The sequence below is a fragment of the Melospiza melodia genome, chromosome 4, assembly GCF_035770615.1.
Source record: "Melospiza melodia melodia isolate bMelMel2 chromosome 4, bMelMel2.pri, whole genome shotgun sequence".
NCBI classification, from domain to species: Eukaryota; Metazoa; Chordata; class Aves; order Passeriformes; family Passerellidae; genus Melospiza; species Melospiza melodia.
In genome coordinates, this window is record NC_086197.1 from 81,983,451 (window position 1) to 82,000,949 (window position 17,499).

Below are 17,499 nucleotides of genomic sequence, written 5' to 3' on the forward strand. Positions count from 1 at the left end.
CCCTCCCAACTATTCATACTCCAAGATAGGACAAGTCAAATTAAAACAACAAACCAATTAAATCAGCTCCACATTCTGTAAAAACTTTCAGTGCTCAAGAACAGTTGTTTTCATCTCTTTTAGAAGGGCTCTGGCAAGGTCAACCTTTCCAGACACTGTATGTGGCCTGAACATAGCTCATTTATAGCACCAAGTCTCACAAAACTGTTTCTGTACAAGATGCAACCAACAAAAGCCGACAATGCAGCACAATCACCTGTGTAAACAATGGATGTGTGCCTTGGGCAGGGATTAAACTACATCATGCCATTGGAAGGATGACTCAGGGAGAACCACCTGGATTCTGCAGGAGAGGGAGATGAATCAAGGCCCTCCACTCTGCATGGTTCAGCTGCTTGGGTGCCACACCAACATCCCAAGCACAGCTGAAATGCAAGGAACACGTGAGAAACCACAAAGTTGAAACAGAACCATCACCTTTCTGCCTGTCTGCTCTCTCCAGTCAGATGTATGAACTGGGAATTAAGCATGCACTTTCAGACAGTCATTACAGTCACCAAAGGCTATGAAATCATGAATGATTTTGTGAATGGAAATGATAGTACCTGGAGTCAGAGCTCTACTGTGCTATCTCCTGTTAGAAGATGGCATACCTCACAACCAACCTAAACCAACCTACTGAGCTTCACTTTCGAAATACAGAAAAGGGGAGTAAGAGAGGAGCTGAAAAGCTGAGCAGAGCAGTACACAGATGTAAACAGATAAAAAAAAAATTTAAAATGTGTCAAAGCACATTCTCTTGCAGCATATTTTAAAATGTGGTTACTTATAAAATGTATTTTTCAACAGATATCCTAATCAATATTGCACAGGAATGCTGCAGATTAAACCCAAAAGTATTTGCCCAAAGAGATTATTTTAACAAACCCCATCGCCAATATATGCTAATCACATGTTATGCTCCATCTGTACTACAATACATTTTCTTTTATGTAAACATAAGCATCTAAGGTTAAATTCTTACCCATAATGGGACCTGACCTAGTAACTGTCAATTACTGCTTACATTAATTTCCTCAAAAGGCTACACAAATATTGAATCTCATTTCAAACAACTAATAGTCAGAAATTCCATTCAGCAATAAAACTTATTCACACAAACAGGTACAAGGATATTAAGTCTTGCCTTGTTTTAACAGTCTGTAATTACAAATTATTCTTTCCTCTAACAGCTTTGAAGTAATTTAAAAAAAAATTACTTCAAACTTATTTCAGCTACTTTGTACTGCTCATCAAAATATTTAATCTCCCATCACATTAGCCTGCCTACCAACAAGAGAAAGCAGATGCAGAAGACAGTGAGAAATTAAGAATATTTATAGACACTTCCCACCCAAAACCTCATATTCATGCAAGATTACACAAACTGATGTATTGCTATTATAACTGGACCAGTCTTGTGAAAACAAAACAAAAACCCAAATGAAACCAAACAAAAAAACCCACAAAAAATCCACCCCACCAAAAACCACCAGAAAAAAACCCCAAATCCCCCCAAAAACCAAAAAATACTTCCAAAACCAAAAAAACCCAACTCCAAACCTGCAAAATACACACTGTGAGAACATCAGCATATCATTCACCTTGCATTACCTTCTGTCTGTGTTGTTATTCAAAATGATTAATCCTGAATGGAAGGGCTGTAAAGCTGCAAGCACTTTCCTTGATTTATAAGCCATACTAATTCAAAACTTATTAGTGATTCTTAAGTTGATTTTCCAAGAGAATTTTTTTTATTGAAAGACCCATTCCATTTTTTGGCCATTTAACCATGGAAAGGAAGCACTATTGCAACACTTGGTGCACATAATAATCACAAAATAATGGCATGCTCACGTTGGACAAAGCAACAGGTATGTGCAAAAAGAAAGTAAAATATGCATGTGCCCTTGACTCTAAAATATTCCCTTTTGATGTGTTTTGGGTCACAAACTGTATTCTTATTTAATTTTCAAAAATTATTCTAAGGTAATTATTTCTCAAGATACAATGGATACAGAAGGAAATTACTCAAGATATAAACTCAAGGTGTGAGTGACAGGGTATGAAAATCATGGTTTGCTCTGCAAAGGAATCCACTGGACCTAAAGCTCTTGCAGTATTACTCTTATTTGAGTGGAAATTTACCATTTTTTTTCCTGAGGGGGAAAAAAAAGTAACATCATCTCTAAAATGAAGTACTTGCAATTAAGGTAATTAAAAAGCAATAATAACATTTTAGTAAAACTATTTCATAGTCAAGGATTTATTTGCAACAGAAAACCATAAGAGAATAGAAATTCTGTTAGGATTGTATCAAATCTGTCACAAATTTAAAACACTGAGATAGCATTAAAAAGCTATTAAGTGTCTCATTAATCCTGTTCCTGAAAGACATATGGTACATTGATGCTGAATGTAAAATCATTTGCTTCAGTTAGACTTCTGAGATTCATCTGCTTGGTTTCAGAGCTTTCAAAGATTATACGAGCAGCACAGTCATCCCCATGAGGGAAAATATTTTTATTGATATTTATCTTTAAAGCAAAATGCTAATTAAGTACATTCACTAAATCTCTCGTTCGTACTGCCTTCATTCCTGTATTTCAACTGATCATTAGACTTAGTTCTAATTAAATGATTATTCAAAAACTTACAATGTAAAATGTTATCTCAAGTCTGTCAACACTAGGGGGGAACTGGAGATGAAAACATTAAGAGGTTTAAGTGTGAAATATAAAACATCAGAAAAAGTTATTGTGGGCACAAAAATTTAATTCTGCATGGAACTAGATTTGACAGATCAGGCATAATCTTTTGGAAATCCAGACATTATTCAGAAATAATTTGAAAGAGTCAAACTTTTTAATGAAGCATTTCTTGTTACTAGAAACATTTTTCAGACTTTCTCAAAGACATCCTGGATTGATACTGTTGACAGTCAACATCTGAATGTCAAGTATCATTACTAGTTTATTGAATCCACAAATCAGCATCAACTGTCCATGTTACCCACTGCTAACAAAGTATCAAACACAAAAAAGGAATGCTCTATTAACAATTAAAATGCATTCTGGAGAAAACAGATCATTCAAATACAGGTTCCAATGGGCCATATATATCCAGTTTGAGGAACTTTTTCAATTCGTGTTATTTAGTGTCCTCCTAAATACTTCTGGACTGAACCACATCTTCAGTTTCTGATGGATAAAGTTCAACTCATTCAAAGGTGAGATAACATGCATTCAAAAAACCCCAATAACAATTGTAATCTACCAAAGCACTGTTTAAATCCACTTTTTTCCAATCATTACACATATGCAATTTCATCTAATGCAAATGCATAAAAAAACCTTAATTCAAAGCAGTCTTTAGCACTAGATAATTACCTTAAAAGTATATTTTTGTTTAAAGATGAAAAATCATTATTTAGCAGTGTCTACAACTTAAGAAAATGTTAGAAATATTATCAAAATAACTGATTTTCACTTCTAGAACATACTCCTTAAATAACTTTTCTATTTACTAGACATCATACCAAATTTGACTAATTATACAATTAGGCAACACAAACATGATTATCTTATTCTCTACTTTTAAGCTAAAGAAAAAAGAAAATTCAAGCAAATGTAGTAGGATAGGTGGGCCACAGGAATGATTTCTCAACCTCTGAAAACTTCTTGCTCATCTGGCCTCTGTACACCTTCTAGTAGTGCAAAAGCACCAACATCCTCCTCCTCTTCAAGCAATGCAGCACTTGGAGCTTCATTTGCCATCCTCCACAAGAGCCATTAGAGATTTCTCTTCATTTTTGATGGTCACTTCTGTTCCTGTAGCTTTGAGGAGATCACATTTACCCTTTAGACATGTCCTATGTCTTAGCAGTCGGGGCTCAACGCATCATCATTCATGGAAGATACTGTGACAGCTCAAATTGCACACTACATCTCTGGGACAGCAAACTGCAAGACACACTAAACACCACCTGAATCAGCTTATTACCTTTCTTCCAATACCTCTTTCAAGCTGCATAACAGCTTTTTGCACTTTTGCTAAATTCTGGATGCAAACCCTTGGGCTCCATGCAGACTCCAGCACAGTTAGGGGTGTGTGATGGGTGCTTGGTACAGGCTCCAGTGGAGGTCACGGCCTGGGCCATAGCTTGGCCAAGAACTCTGCTAGCTCCTGTGTGTTCTCTGAAAACCCACAAAGGAGCAGAGGGACCCAAGTGAGCACTGGTGACCTTGGAACACTGATCAGGGGACTCACGCATGAACAGCAGGTGGCTTTTCCAAGACCCATTTATCGAGGAACAAAGAAGGCTGTGGGTACAAGAAATCTCACAAATACCTCTCCCACTGCATGTAATTTCACTAAAAGTCAACATGTATATCCTATACATGGAACTGTGTTCCCTGTCTATGACAGATGAAGTGAGTTTTCTTTGAGCTCTCCCAGCTATTCAGCCTGGCTGTGATCTTCCCTTGAGCCTCTCAAGGCTGAGACCTTTTACAATGGCAGATCTTTGGTAAGCAAGTGATATTATGTGTAACCTTTTAGTATGGTAACTTTGACTTGTGCCCTGGTAGCTTTACTTATGCCTTTGTAGTTTTGAATCACTGTTCAAACAACTCTGCTGCAGAGTAACGTGAACGTTGACATTGAACCTTGTTAAATCACACTTTCACAACACCATATTCAAAATGCTTTTGCTAATACCTTTCACAAGGCTTCTTTAAGAAATCTAAATCACACATTCATGACAAGGTGGAATAAAAAACACAGCCACTGCACCCAGGGTCTCTAAATAATAGGTTACCCAGGAGTTCTGATACCTTCCTACTTCTATTACTTATATGCCATTCTGAATTAGGCATAAAACAATTGTAACAGGAATCTCTGCACTGATGCAGACCATAGGAAATGCTTCATTACCTACATTTGAGCATTCAAAAGTGGTTGCATCAACTGTTCCAACTGATGCTGCACATTATTTTACCTGTGAAAGTACATTATGTCCTTCTAACTAGGACTATGCAGATTGCTGTTGGCCTCCAGAAGCTTGCTAAGGAGCTGCAAGAACTACAGCGTGGCCATTGGGCCAGCACCAGCAATCCAAACACATTCTTTAATGGTCTCCTTCTTCCAAAGACTCCACCAGAGGCTGGCACAACTGTAAGGGTCCTGCTGCACAAGGGCCAAGCACTGCCCTCCTACAGCAGCACAATGACTGATGAACCAGAGAGTAACTACCTCAATCTCCAGTGTGTTTATCAGAACAATACAATGAAACTGATACTTGGGGCATCCTTAAAACATGCTACTGTTAAAACAGAATCTTTCCATATAACTTAGAAAAAGGACTGTCATGTAAGGCCTAAAGTTATTTCTCTTTGGAGATTTTTTTCAGAAGTACGCTATCACCCAGACACAGATACACAGCTACGGAGAGAAACATTTTGTTCTTACGGATGTGTTCTTGTTTTAAAGGAATTTTCTCCTTTAAGCTTACCAGAAGCAAAGCTGGAACTATATTAAGATTAATGGCAACTATGTCATATCAGAAATTGTCAATTAAAAAATAAAAATGAACAGAAGTACCTCTTTGATAAAGACTGAACAAGGGCAAAAAGGACTTTGATGGAAGTCCAAGGAATATTCAAGTCTATGAAAGCTTTTTAGATTTCTGATATGCTTTTCTGATGTGTTTTGTACTCAAGCTCCTGCTGTGCTTTGCGCAATTACCATCTTGAGTTTATGACTTACAGAATAATTTTTTTGAAAAAGACAGCAATTTTCAGGGCTAAATTGAGCGCTAAAATTTCTCCAAAAGACAATAATTCTTGTTCTGCAAAGTAAAAGGAATTGAAACAAGTTTTTAAATAAAAAACTGGATGTAACATGCATCATCATTGTTGTGCTAGAATCATTACTTGAGGCAAAACAAAGCATAAGACATTTACTGCGTAATATTAAAGGGCCCCAATGCAGCTACTGCAGCAGCTCCTCAGAGTCACTGTTGAGAGATCTCACCAACCTAAAGTCCTTCCTGTTCCACAGGAATAAAAATTATTTCAATTTCACGTTAACGTTGTTAATGTGAGCAATGCTCTCTGGGACCAGCTCTCACACTGCTCAGTAGTTCCACTCTAGACTGAAACCACACAATGCAACACATCAAGGGCTGGGGCTTGTTTGATGAAGGCGCAAAAACTTCTGATAATTTGGAGAACAGCTTTCCACAGCTATTATATTTTAAGAAAAAAGGTTTATTCCTAGTAGCAATTAACATACATAATGTCCAGCACTGTCTGCTGCTATAGCTTGGAGCTGCAGAAGATACGATATTTTCACTGCACTTACAACAGTCTTGAAAGAAAGAAAAAATTATTTTCTTCACACCAAAAATTATTAAGTTGATGTTTAGATTAGTTCAACTAAGCAAATTAGAACAACAAGATCATTTTGGGTCAAAAATAAATAGTTAATGTAGTAGCATCATACATCCAAGAGTAATATAATTATTTTTATGCTCCTTGAATAAAATTTCTGCACTGGCTACTGAAATAGCATTTATATATTAAAGAAGACATTAGTAGTTATCAATGTAGCATGTTAATAGCTACTTCTAATAACTCTTGGCTGCTGAACATGAGTGGAAATTGAGGTAGTTAATGAGATTTGCTTAGTATTTTGAAATCAGAAGCACTTTTCACATTTTTAGAAAAAAAATAAATTAGACATTGCTTGCAAGTCTTATTCCTCCCCTGTTCTCTTTCATACCCTAGAAATATCCTCCAGGCACTATTTTGATTTTTTTACAATGAAATGATCAGAGTTAATGGATCCTATTTTTAAATCTATGTAAGTCATCAGAACAGAGTCCTCACCTTCAGGTAAAAGCAAAATATTTTAAGAAATCACACCTATAAACTCTAATTACTTCAGAATTTTCATTATTATCTTGTTAATGAAAGTTACTTCTCTTAGAAATACATTGTACAGTTTTCCTTAATTTTGAGGGGGTGAGAAATCTGAAAAAAAAAAAGTTTTGGCTTACACTGAGGTCATGGGTTTCTGTTTGTTTTTAAAACCTCTTTAAAGTAGCACATTACATTAAGGTAAAAAAGGAAGCAAAATTTAAAGTAGTAAATCATCATCATCCAAAGAGGCATATCATTCCAAATTTTCCTTTTTTTTTTTTTTTTTTTTTTTTTTAAATATACCTACTACCCTTCCTGAGCACCTTTCTTCTTGATAAGATTAATGGTTCAGAAACCATCACAAGCTGAAATCTTCAGGTGATGTACTTTGCTTTCTTCATCTCTTTTGGGCACAACAGCTGCACACTGAACACTTACCACAGCTTAGCAACCAGCTACCTGTAAAAAAAACCCCATCAAAACTCAAACTTTTGAAAATTAAAATGTCTGCTACAGCTCCAGGGGTACATGACTGTAAGCAAACTACACAGCACTGTGCACTGGGATTTTTTTCTTTTCCAGCTTTTTCTAAATGCACAAGCAACTGCTGTTCCTGATGGCAACACATTTCACAGTCATGTGCTGCAATGCTCGTGCCTTGGGAATAAGAACAAACAGAGGTAGAGTGACAATCACCATAAAAAATCCACAAAACTGTTTCACCCAGAAGCAGCATTTTCTCCTGGGTTAATTTATCAAAGTTAACCAGCTACCCTTTTGAAACAAGCATATTTATCCTCCTTTCACGGCTGATAACAGCAGCGATAGTTTTTGCACCCTAGTGAGACGCAGTATACACGCTGCTGCCTGTGTGAGCTGCAGATGACACGCTGTGGATCACTTTTGCTCAGCCTCCACTTGGAACAGGCACTGTGATCTTCCCTTTAACAGCAGATTCCCCTTTTCCCAAGCCCCACTGCTCAGGCTGAAGCATGCTGTAAGAGAGCTAACAGCTTGCTCTCCAGTGGGCTGATTCTGCCTGACCACAACAACTCCCTTTGGTGACCATTGCAAAGTTCCAGGTTATGAGGATTTCAAAGGCTCTATTTTAGATTGCTTAAAACTGAAAAAGGCTGTTAAATTGAATGTGTAACAAGCACACCTTGGTGATGCCACTGTAAAAAGGCTTACTCTCACCTCACAATTGGTCTCTATTTTCCAGCAAATTCCATAAGGAAGGTGTCCAGCACTGACTATAAGGGAAGAAGACAAAGGATAAAAAAGCTAAAAAAAAAAAAAAAAACCAAAAAAGAAGAAACCAAAGATTGAAAAAAAGACATCAAACAGAAACCATATTTACACAGAAATAATGAGTAGCAAACAGAGTCTTGCTAAAAAGGATTAGGAAAAAAACATTTACTTAGCATACTTATCTATTCCAATATCAACAGATGATGACTAGTTTATACAAAACTACCTCTGGTATGTGCAAACCTGAGAAAAACACACACCTGCTTAAAATCAGTAACTCATATTTTCATTTGGCTTGCTAAGGAACTCCTCAATACTTTTTGGTGTTTACTGAGTGCTGTAAAAAACACAAGAAGCCCCAGCACTTTATCTCTTATGACAGTCCTACCTCTTAGGATACAATGTTTCTAAATATAAAATCCAATTTCTTGCATTAACTGTGAGAAAAATTGAAATAAATGGGCAAGTACAATAAAGAAGAGAAAACAGTCCTTCACTTCTCTAAATTTTCTTATGCAGTCACTTGTGGTTCCAGTTTTTATTCCACTTGACTGAAAGTGGAAGTTATGTAAGTGACAGTTTTCATCATTGGTATTGCACCGGGTTCATTTTGTCAGAGATGAAAAGAATTGGCTATTTCACTTCCCTATTACCACTAATATGCTTCTGCATTAACCATTTTCACCTGAGTATATATTAATAGCTTTTAGTTCAGATGAGCATACTACTATATCTCAATTTTTGACTATAATGCCAAGGACTCTATAGTCAGACCAGGTCTGCTGAGATCCTTTCAGTCCCCATCACCCACCACCACCCCAAATACTTTCATGCAAAGTGAAGACACTGTTTCAGAACATGTATTTTTACTGATCAGTGCCACTGTTTCACTTCCAGTTTATATATTCTGCAGCTGAATGCTCAGAAAGGACATGAGCAAATAGAAATTGGGCTGAAGCCACCTGAAATGTTGTCTCATAGCATTATTTTTTTTTCTGCTTTAGCAACTGAAGAAGTGCCAGCAAACTGACAACATAAGCAAACAACCTGCCACTTTCTTTCCCTGTACTAATTCGTTTTAGCGGCTTATATTTCCAGTAGAGTAGGAAGGGCACTGTTGGGTGGGGAGAAAGGTTAAAGCACTGACTTCACTCTGTGGCCTAAGGAAACTGGAAAAGAACTGACACTGCAAATACTGCAAAACTTGGGTACTCACTAGAAAACAAGGACAAGAGTAGACCCTCTAAAGTCTCTGAAGGCTTCCTGATGATGTCCTATCTACCAACATGGCACCTTTCTCCTACTGTGATCCCCAGGATTAAGGAGAAATAGACACATGGAAAATGCAGCCACTTTCCATCTATGGAAAAACTTCTTCTGTACCCCATGAAGGGTGACCTAGTTTTAACAGTATTCTTGAGAATTAGATGAAGTGGCAGAGCAAAAGATCTATGAGAAAGAATCACAGCTGTGTACTTTGCATCCCAAAACCAAATAGAAAAGGCTGCTTGCACCTTTCGCCTCCTGCATGACCCAACAGCTGCTAGGATAGTTTACTACAACTGCTTAAAAAATAATTCCATCATTACTAAAATATGGGAAGTAAGAACCAAGGCTGAAGAGGAGAAAAGAAGGTGGCAACTGCCACAGGTATCTGGAACTGCCTGACTGGAGTCAAGTAGATAAAGAGATGTAATCTAGAAGATGAAAGGAGTACAAACTGTCCTACTGCCCATGTTTGCCTGTGCAATTCACCCATTTTAGGAACCTTTCTGAATACTGGGCACGGGCACATTGCTCCAGAGGACAGCCCAGAGCTCCTCATGTAGGCTCTGCTTTGAAGCCCTCCTAGAGGAAGCTCTCTTGCCACAATGAGGACAGAGAAGCTTGCAAAGATTCATTGTCCAGACTTCTACAAAACACCCCAAGGCAAGTGGTGCAAGCGCCTTCCAGAAGTTATAAACAGTCACAACAGAAGACTTTGAATCATCTGGGGAGAAACAGGATGGAACAACACAGTTGAGTTTAACTGCAAGCTGATGTGATAGATAATACAAGTTTTGTGATGAGAATGTATCTGGTGTTACAAAAACTGCTTCCTTGCTTCTCCCAAAGGACAATCTGTACTCCAAAGTCTTTCTGTTCTAAGAGGAATATCAGAACAATGGAATATAAGTGCAAATGCAGGCAGGAACAATGCATCATGAAAATGGGAATGCTTGGGGAACTGGTTTTTATGTCTCTGCACTTAGAATGCATTATTACTTGTGTGGACATTTCTCAACAGCAACACCATCTCATCACTCATTAGAATGCATTTCTATTTCAGAAAGTTAGAAAGGATATTCAGGGCTGGCAGACACTAAGCCATGGCATGTCACATTTAGCTGCTAACTGTAGTCTTACCAATATTTTTATTCCAATACAACTTTCTTAAAAAAACAGCCTTTATCATAAATACATTCTCTCTCTTCATCTTTATTAAGTGTAATCTTTGTGTGTCAAAAAACAACAATACATTTTCCTTGTTTAATTTTTCACAAGGGTGATCAATTCATAGTGTCGGCAGGAAAGTTATAATACACAAAAAGAGCTTCAAAATGCATTCTAAATCTTAAATCCTTCCTTAGATTTAATAATCACCCAGCTGGCTGCACTTCAGAAAGCAATGCTTCAATGGGAAGATTAATGAACAGTTGGTCTGCTGTTTAATCCCTCTAGATCTTAGCATGCAGAACACAAACTTTTACAAGTTGGACTATTTTTATGCATTCCAATTATATGTCAAGGTCCAAATAGCTTTAATGGTAACTTTGAGGTTTCTTAGTCATAGTTTACTCTCTCTTTAGAGTACTTAAGTTTTGGAAAATATTAATTCACTATACTTCAACATTCTCTAGACCATTTTAAAGATCACTATTCAAGATATTATCTCACTTCAGAAACACCTTTGATTTCTTCTTTATTTATTTATAAATAATTTTACACAATCATCAACTATTTTGCCTTGCTAGTAGTTTTCTATGGCAAAGATTTAACTTTATTTTATTTTGTGTTTTAAATTTAAATTAAGACACAAAAAGTAAGTTCTTCTCTACAGCAACACCAGCCACATATTGCCTCTACCTCTAACAGAACAACTGCTGCAGATATTGCTCTACCTCTAACAGGAACCTGTCAAGTTCCTGCTCCTCCTGACTTCCATACTGCTCAGGTTATGCCTGAAGTCCAAAGGAATGGTAAGGTGAGGTAAGAAAATTTGCACCCAGCCTGGGATGATGGGGAAGACATTGTCCATATGCCTTTCTCCTCCTTCCTCAGCATTTCCACAAACATGCATTTCTCTCCTGGGCTTCCAAGGGAGGCGCTGATAATAGCAGAACAATCTAGGCAACTTCGTTTGCAATTAATGGGGCAGTCTGCAATTATTGCAATCAGAGGAACCTCTTGCCTAGAGGTAACCACGGCTGTGTACCAAGGGACAAACTCTAGTTATCTACCCAGTGTAATTCAAGATCCTACAGAGCTTTGTTACACAGTTACACATAGAAACAGGAAAAAAATTCTTCACAGAGCTCTTACAATTAAGGGCCTCTCCCAAAAAAACCCCCCAAAGTCCTGAACTTTTTTGCTTCAAAGCTCCCAGCAACAAGTACAGTGTGGAGAATTCAAGATGGTAAAAGAAATTAAAAAAACAATACCACCATGATGTTGAAAAGTTCTCCGTCTCCAGTGTGTGCCCAGTCTGTTTCAAATTCACCCCAAAAGAACTTCACATCTTTGTCTTTTCTCCAATTATAGGGTCCAGTTTCAATAAACCAGAAATGTACAAGAAAGTATGCTTATTTTTAAGCTTTATCTCTTAAATGACAGTAGCACCTATATTCCAAAATGTTTTCAAGCTAAGCCAGTCAAGAGCTTTGGCAAGAAATGCAAATGGTTCGCAAGTCAAATGTAATAAGCAAGCAAACATTACCCTCCTGCTGGAAAACCAGCTCTACTTACACCAAGATAAAGCTTAAGTTATTTGGTTATTGTGACTACCCTATTAGTCAACATCATAGTGCACTTTTAATGCCCAGAGAGAAGACCACACATCTCTTGCCACCCATAGGGCCAAAACCTGAACACTGCAAAGCCAAAGTCTAATTGTAAATTCTTCTAAATTTAGTCTTTGTACTGTCATTCCACTCAATCTCTAGTCATAATTCCACTAATGCCTAAGATTTTTCATTTTTATTACAGCTTCTTTTAGACTATTCTCAAAACATATTTCCCACTTATCTAAGCAGCAGACTTACACTGATCTAAGTAGTTTTTATAAAAAAGTAACTCAATTTTGCATCAGGCTATTTGGAAACATTTGCACTATTCATCTGCCAACTTCTGAAACATATTACTCATACCAAGAGCCTTCTGTCATCTTCTAACACAGATTTTCTAATTTGATGGTCCAAAGAGCCCAGAATAATCCCTAAAGGTTTTTTATTTTAATCATAAATTTTATGACAGCCAGAAACAACCTCCTTATCATGGCCACTTCTACAAATGATTGCACCTTTCAACATACTTATTATTACTGACAGGTTAATTTACTGTAGAATTTGCATATTTATCATGATCACTATTTAAGTACTGAAAAAAGATCTGTTACAATAGAAGCAGAAAGCGTGTACTTAGAGTTTGTATTGAGGTGTCATTTCAGAATTCATGGCTCTATTCAGTGAAATTCAGATTATTTCACCCTCACACTAAGAATTTAGCCCATAAAACACGAAACAGGCAAAAGGCTAGAGAATTTGAACATGTAAGGGGCAAAGATTAAGAAAAGGAAAAAAACCCTAACAAGAAACACTATTGGAAGGTCAGTCTAATACTTGCTGCAGCCACAAAGTCAGTACGGATCTGCCCAACAAGACCAAAAAAGTGAACTCTACTTTCAAGTCAAGGAGAAAAGGGTTTTTAGAAGACTGCCAGATTTGAACCGCAAAGCTTCGCACAGTGGAGCAAAGCTGTGCAGCAGCTCTGCCACATCCCAGAGCACGTGCTCTGGAGCAGCCACAGCTAGGAAGATGCTCACACCTACGGAAGCTACAGCAAACACCAGAATGCTGCCTTGGCATCACCTGCAGCTGCCCTCTTTCACGCCCATCCCATTGGTTTTGCCAGGCAGTGCTTCACGTGCTGACAGAGCCAAGCTCAACATCTCAAGTTGTTACACGTTTTGGCAGGCTGCATTTGAAATCTGCCTGCATTAAATTATACCAAAAACTCTGGAGCTTCCAGGCACACAGCAAAGTTCAGCTTCAGCCGTGCAATACGGAAGCAATTAGAGATGCAATGTCATCAAGTAAGAAACTGGCAGTGGAATCATCATTGAGGCAGGTTGATAAACACATTGTCAAAAGGCAGGAAAACTTCACTGTCATGCACAAGCTTTGATCTTTTGGGATGCAAAGAATGACTGACATCAAGAATGAAAAAACGCCAAGCTAAGCAGCCACTTCTAGATTTGAAAAAGCCTAAATTAAAACTTCAGAAAAGGCAGTTATGTCTCAATACCAGCAACAGAAACAGATTTACACTGAAATTTAACCAGATTTTAGCTTTACTTCAAATAAAGGTTCATGCTAGCTATTTCTCAGTACTTAATTAAAAGCACGATGCTACCTTTTTAACCCTTAATTTTCCTCTCTATAGCCTGTAAGACTGGGAATGCTCCCTGCTGGAATCTTTCTAGGAGATATCCAAGAAGATTCATCTTCCACTCCATGTGTAGCAGCCAGTGAAACATGGCCCAGGCCCCTTTCTCATGGCTACCCAGACATACTCAGAACTAACACTAAACTGAGCAAAGGTGTTAAACTGGACACACTGTTTTCTTCATCAAAAGAACCCTCCCTGCACTGTTTTCTTCATCAGAAACACTGTTTATGAACAGCACCCATTTTTCTACCTTATGCCCGCTGAGTTAATGGGCAAGGAAGTCAAAATGTGAGGGGAAAAAAGGTGGTGCCATACATATATATGGCATTGCTCCAGCCCAGAAGTAACTTAGGAACCCTAATTTGCTTGCACTTTCTAGATATTATGCTTCATTTCATTTAGTGGTTATTGGTTGGTTTGTTTTAGTTCTAGAGTGAACCTCAGGCTGGACTTCCATTCTGTAGCTTTATTTAAAGCAGAAAAAACCTGAAGGATTGGAGACAACCTCAAAACAATCCATAATACCACAGAGACTTTATACAAATGCTATATAAACAACATGAACTTCTGACTCCAACACAGTCATAGAGATCAATGTTATCCATCTAAAACCCACTGGAACTATTATTGACTTCCTCATCTTTTTAGGTAACATCTTCTGATATTTCAGTTGGGATCAGAAGACAATAGTTCAGTTTTTCTCATTTTATCTAGTTGAGAACTCTGGGGACAGTGCCAGAAAAAAGTTACATTTTCTAATTTGTGCAAAATAGGACTAGAAAAGAAATGTACCACAGATGTGTACCCCAACCACACAGAGGTGGCTTCTCTCCTGATTTATCCTATTTTATTCCTGCAGGTGTTTAATTGGGTGCACTTCACTTTGTGTCTTTATGTAACAATTATGAGCCACACACTATATGAAGAAAATACTATTAAAGCTTCTTCATGTGTCACAACAGAATCGTGATTATCTATATCTAAAAGTGAAAAAGAATAGAGAGGGCTTGGAGAGGGTCATCATCTTATATCAAAAAAGAAAATTGCTATCTGTGTACAAAGTTTTAATCTTCTACAGAATGCTGGAAAAAAGATGAAGAAGCATTGTCAAACTATTTTCCATATTACCATTAAAGTTATTTCGTTGATGAAATATGAATTTTTCTGCGTGCATTAATACCAGCTCTGTCACCTAAATAATGACATCTAACAAGGTCAATAATATCATCATTCAATTCCCCCTGCAAATCATTAAAATGCTAGGAAAAAGAAGTAGTCTTGAGCAAATATGCTTATAACAATCAGAGACTGGCAGCCACCATCTCCTGCCCAAATTTCTCATCAAGTGTTCAGAGGCTATCTGGCACCTGACTCAAATCTGCTGATTATCTCAATTCCATGACTCAGTCATATAAATCAAGGAGCTAATCCAGCTGAAAATTAACAAAAAATGGATAACTGAAACAACCTGCTCTATCTCTCTATGAGTTTACAAACCCAGCTCACAGCTTGGTTATGCAGTGGGGACAGTGAGATGGGGGGAAAGAAATCCTCCCACCACAGTTTTCACTATGGTCTACTTAAATGAATTCTCAAACCACTGTATTTGAAAGAATTTACATACACATCCTAAAAACCATTTCACTCTTTCCATTTATTTAAAGCATCAATTATTTAAGTAGTTGTGGCATACAGACATCAGAAGCCCTTTATAATGCAAGGAGCTGTGAAAACTCAGGGACAGACCTCAGAAGAACCCTGCAGCTCTGCTGGTAGGAATTTACCATGGAGCGGAAATTCCAGGCCTAGGTGCCTCCACATGCTAAAAGCATTGTACCAGAAGGTTTGGCACAACATTACAGGGCTCACAGATGTCTAAACACAGACAAAAGAGATGGCATCTAAAGATCTTATTTTTTTCCAGAGCTCCACTGTGAAGAATCAAGCTGGCTGACCTAACTTGCCTCAAAGTCCTGGAGAGAAATGGTCAAATAATTTAACTGAGACATGGGCAAGAAGCCACTTCCTTCACAGTGAGAAGTGACAGAGGTAGGGAGAATGAAAACTACACCTCCTGTTCTCTAAAGAACAAATTCTCCATCAATGAGGAGACTGAGTTTCCTCAGTCCAGGAGCCTTCTCCATCTTCTTAATACAGCTGAGACATAGGAAGCTGGCACTCAGGATTCATGTTAATTACAACATTCACCTGGGAGGAAGCAGTCTTTATTCTTAGTTCCTCCTCTAAGGCATGGTAAACTGTTTTAACCAGCAACAAATTAATTTAAAATACATAAACACAAGCTTGAACAAATCACTGGAGAGAAGCCTCAAAGAAGATAAAATACCAACAGAGTAGACAGAAAAATAGATAAAAGATCTGGAGAAGCTATTTCTATTGTAGTTCCTAAAGTCAGAAACCGCTCACAAGCCTAACATGACCTTGTTTACATCTTTAGAAAACAAATATTTAACCTTCTGAGCAAGGCATCTGACTCAGTTACCATATGTGAAGTCTGATAAGGGAAATTTAGCTTATATTTAACTAATATATCAAGGCTGTAGCTATCCTGATCTTAAAGATTCCAAGCAACCATCTCATATGAAGGTCTACCCAAAGAGGTAATGACTGTCATATTAATTACTGGGATAGTATTTTTTCCTTGTGATAACAAGACATAGCTAAAATTGTGTCTCCTTTTGCCAGACTGAAGCTAGTTTAATAGAAGTTGTAGGTATAAGTTAGAAAAGATGCTGAGTAACACCTTTGTCATTTTAATGTATATAACTCTTTTTTTTCTTTAATGAACTACAAGAAGTGCTGAATCAGAGGCATAGAGCATGCATCTTTGTCTTGGTAACTACAGAATTTTTTTTCTCCACTACCCCCTGTGAATATTATCTTATCAATCTCCTACATTGAATATATTCTTTGTTATACTGACTGCTTCCAATTACAGATATTTTATACTCAGTTCAATTGCAGGCTCTCCTTCTTTGTGGATATGGTTGCTTTTACCCAACACATTTGCAACTACAGTTTGTAGGCAATCAACTCTTATTAAACTGCTCCTAATTTTCCACATCCATTTTCCCCCTCCCACCCAGTGAATCTTTACAGTTTCTTAAGCTTCAGGAACTTGAGCAATTTTTCTGTGCTTCAGAAACTTTGAGAGTAGTTGCATTTAGTCCAGCAGCCTTGCTAAAGAGTCTTTATAATCTGCACTCTGGTTTACAAATAAGTAAAAAATATATGCACATAAATATACATGCACACATATGATGTTCTTTTCTATGGTTCTTTTATTTCTGCTATATCCTTTTCTGGAGATGGAACAAAGACAGCAATTGAAGTCATTACAAATCATTACAGTGTGATATCCTGGAGTGCATTGGGAAGAGTGTGGCCAGCAGGCTGAAGGAGGTGATCCTGCCCCTCTACTCAGCCCCAGCGAGGCCACACCTGCAGGGCTGGCTCCAGTTCTGGGCTCCTCAGCACAGGGAAGACAAGGAACCACCAGAGCAGGTCCTGCAGAGGCCACAAAGGTGATCTGGGGACTGGAGCATCCCTCTTGTGAGGA

General features: G+C 37.7%; 1 protein-coding gene across 8 annotated transcripts in view; it reads right to left on the reverse strand.

The window, feature by feature from the left end:
* The window catches only part of CADPS2 (calcium dependent secretion activator 2), a 284,524-nt gene that overhangs the window by 191,613 nt on the left and 75,412 nt on the right, over positions 1-17,499 (reverse strand). The gene's annotated exons all lie outside the window — the stretch shown is intronic.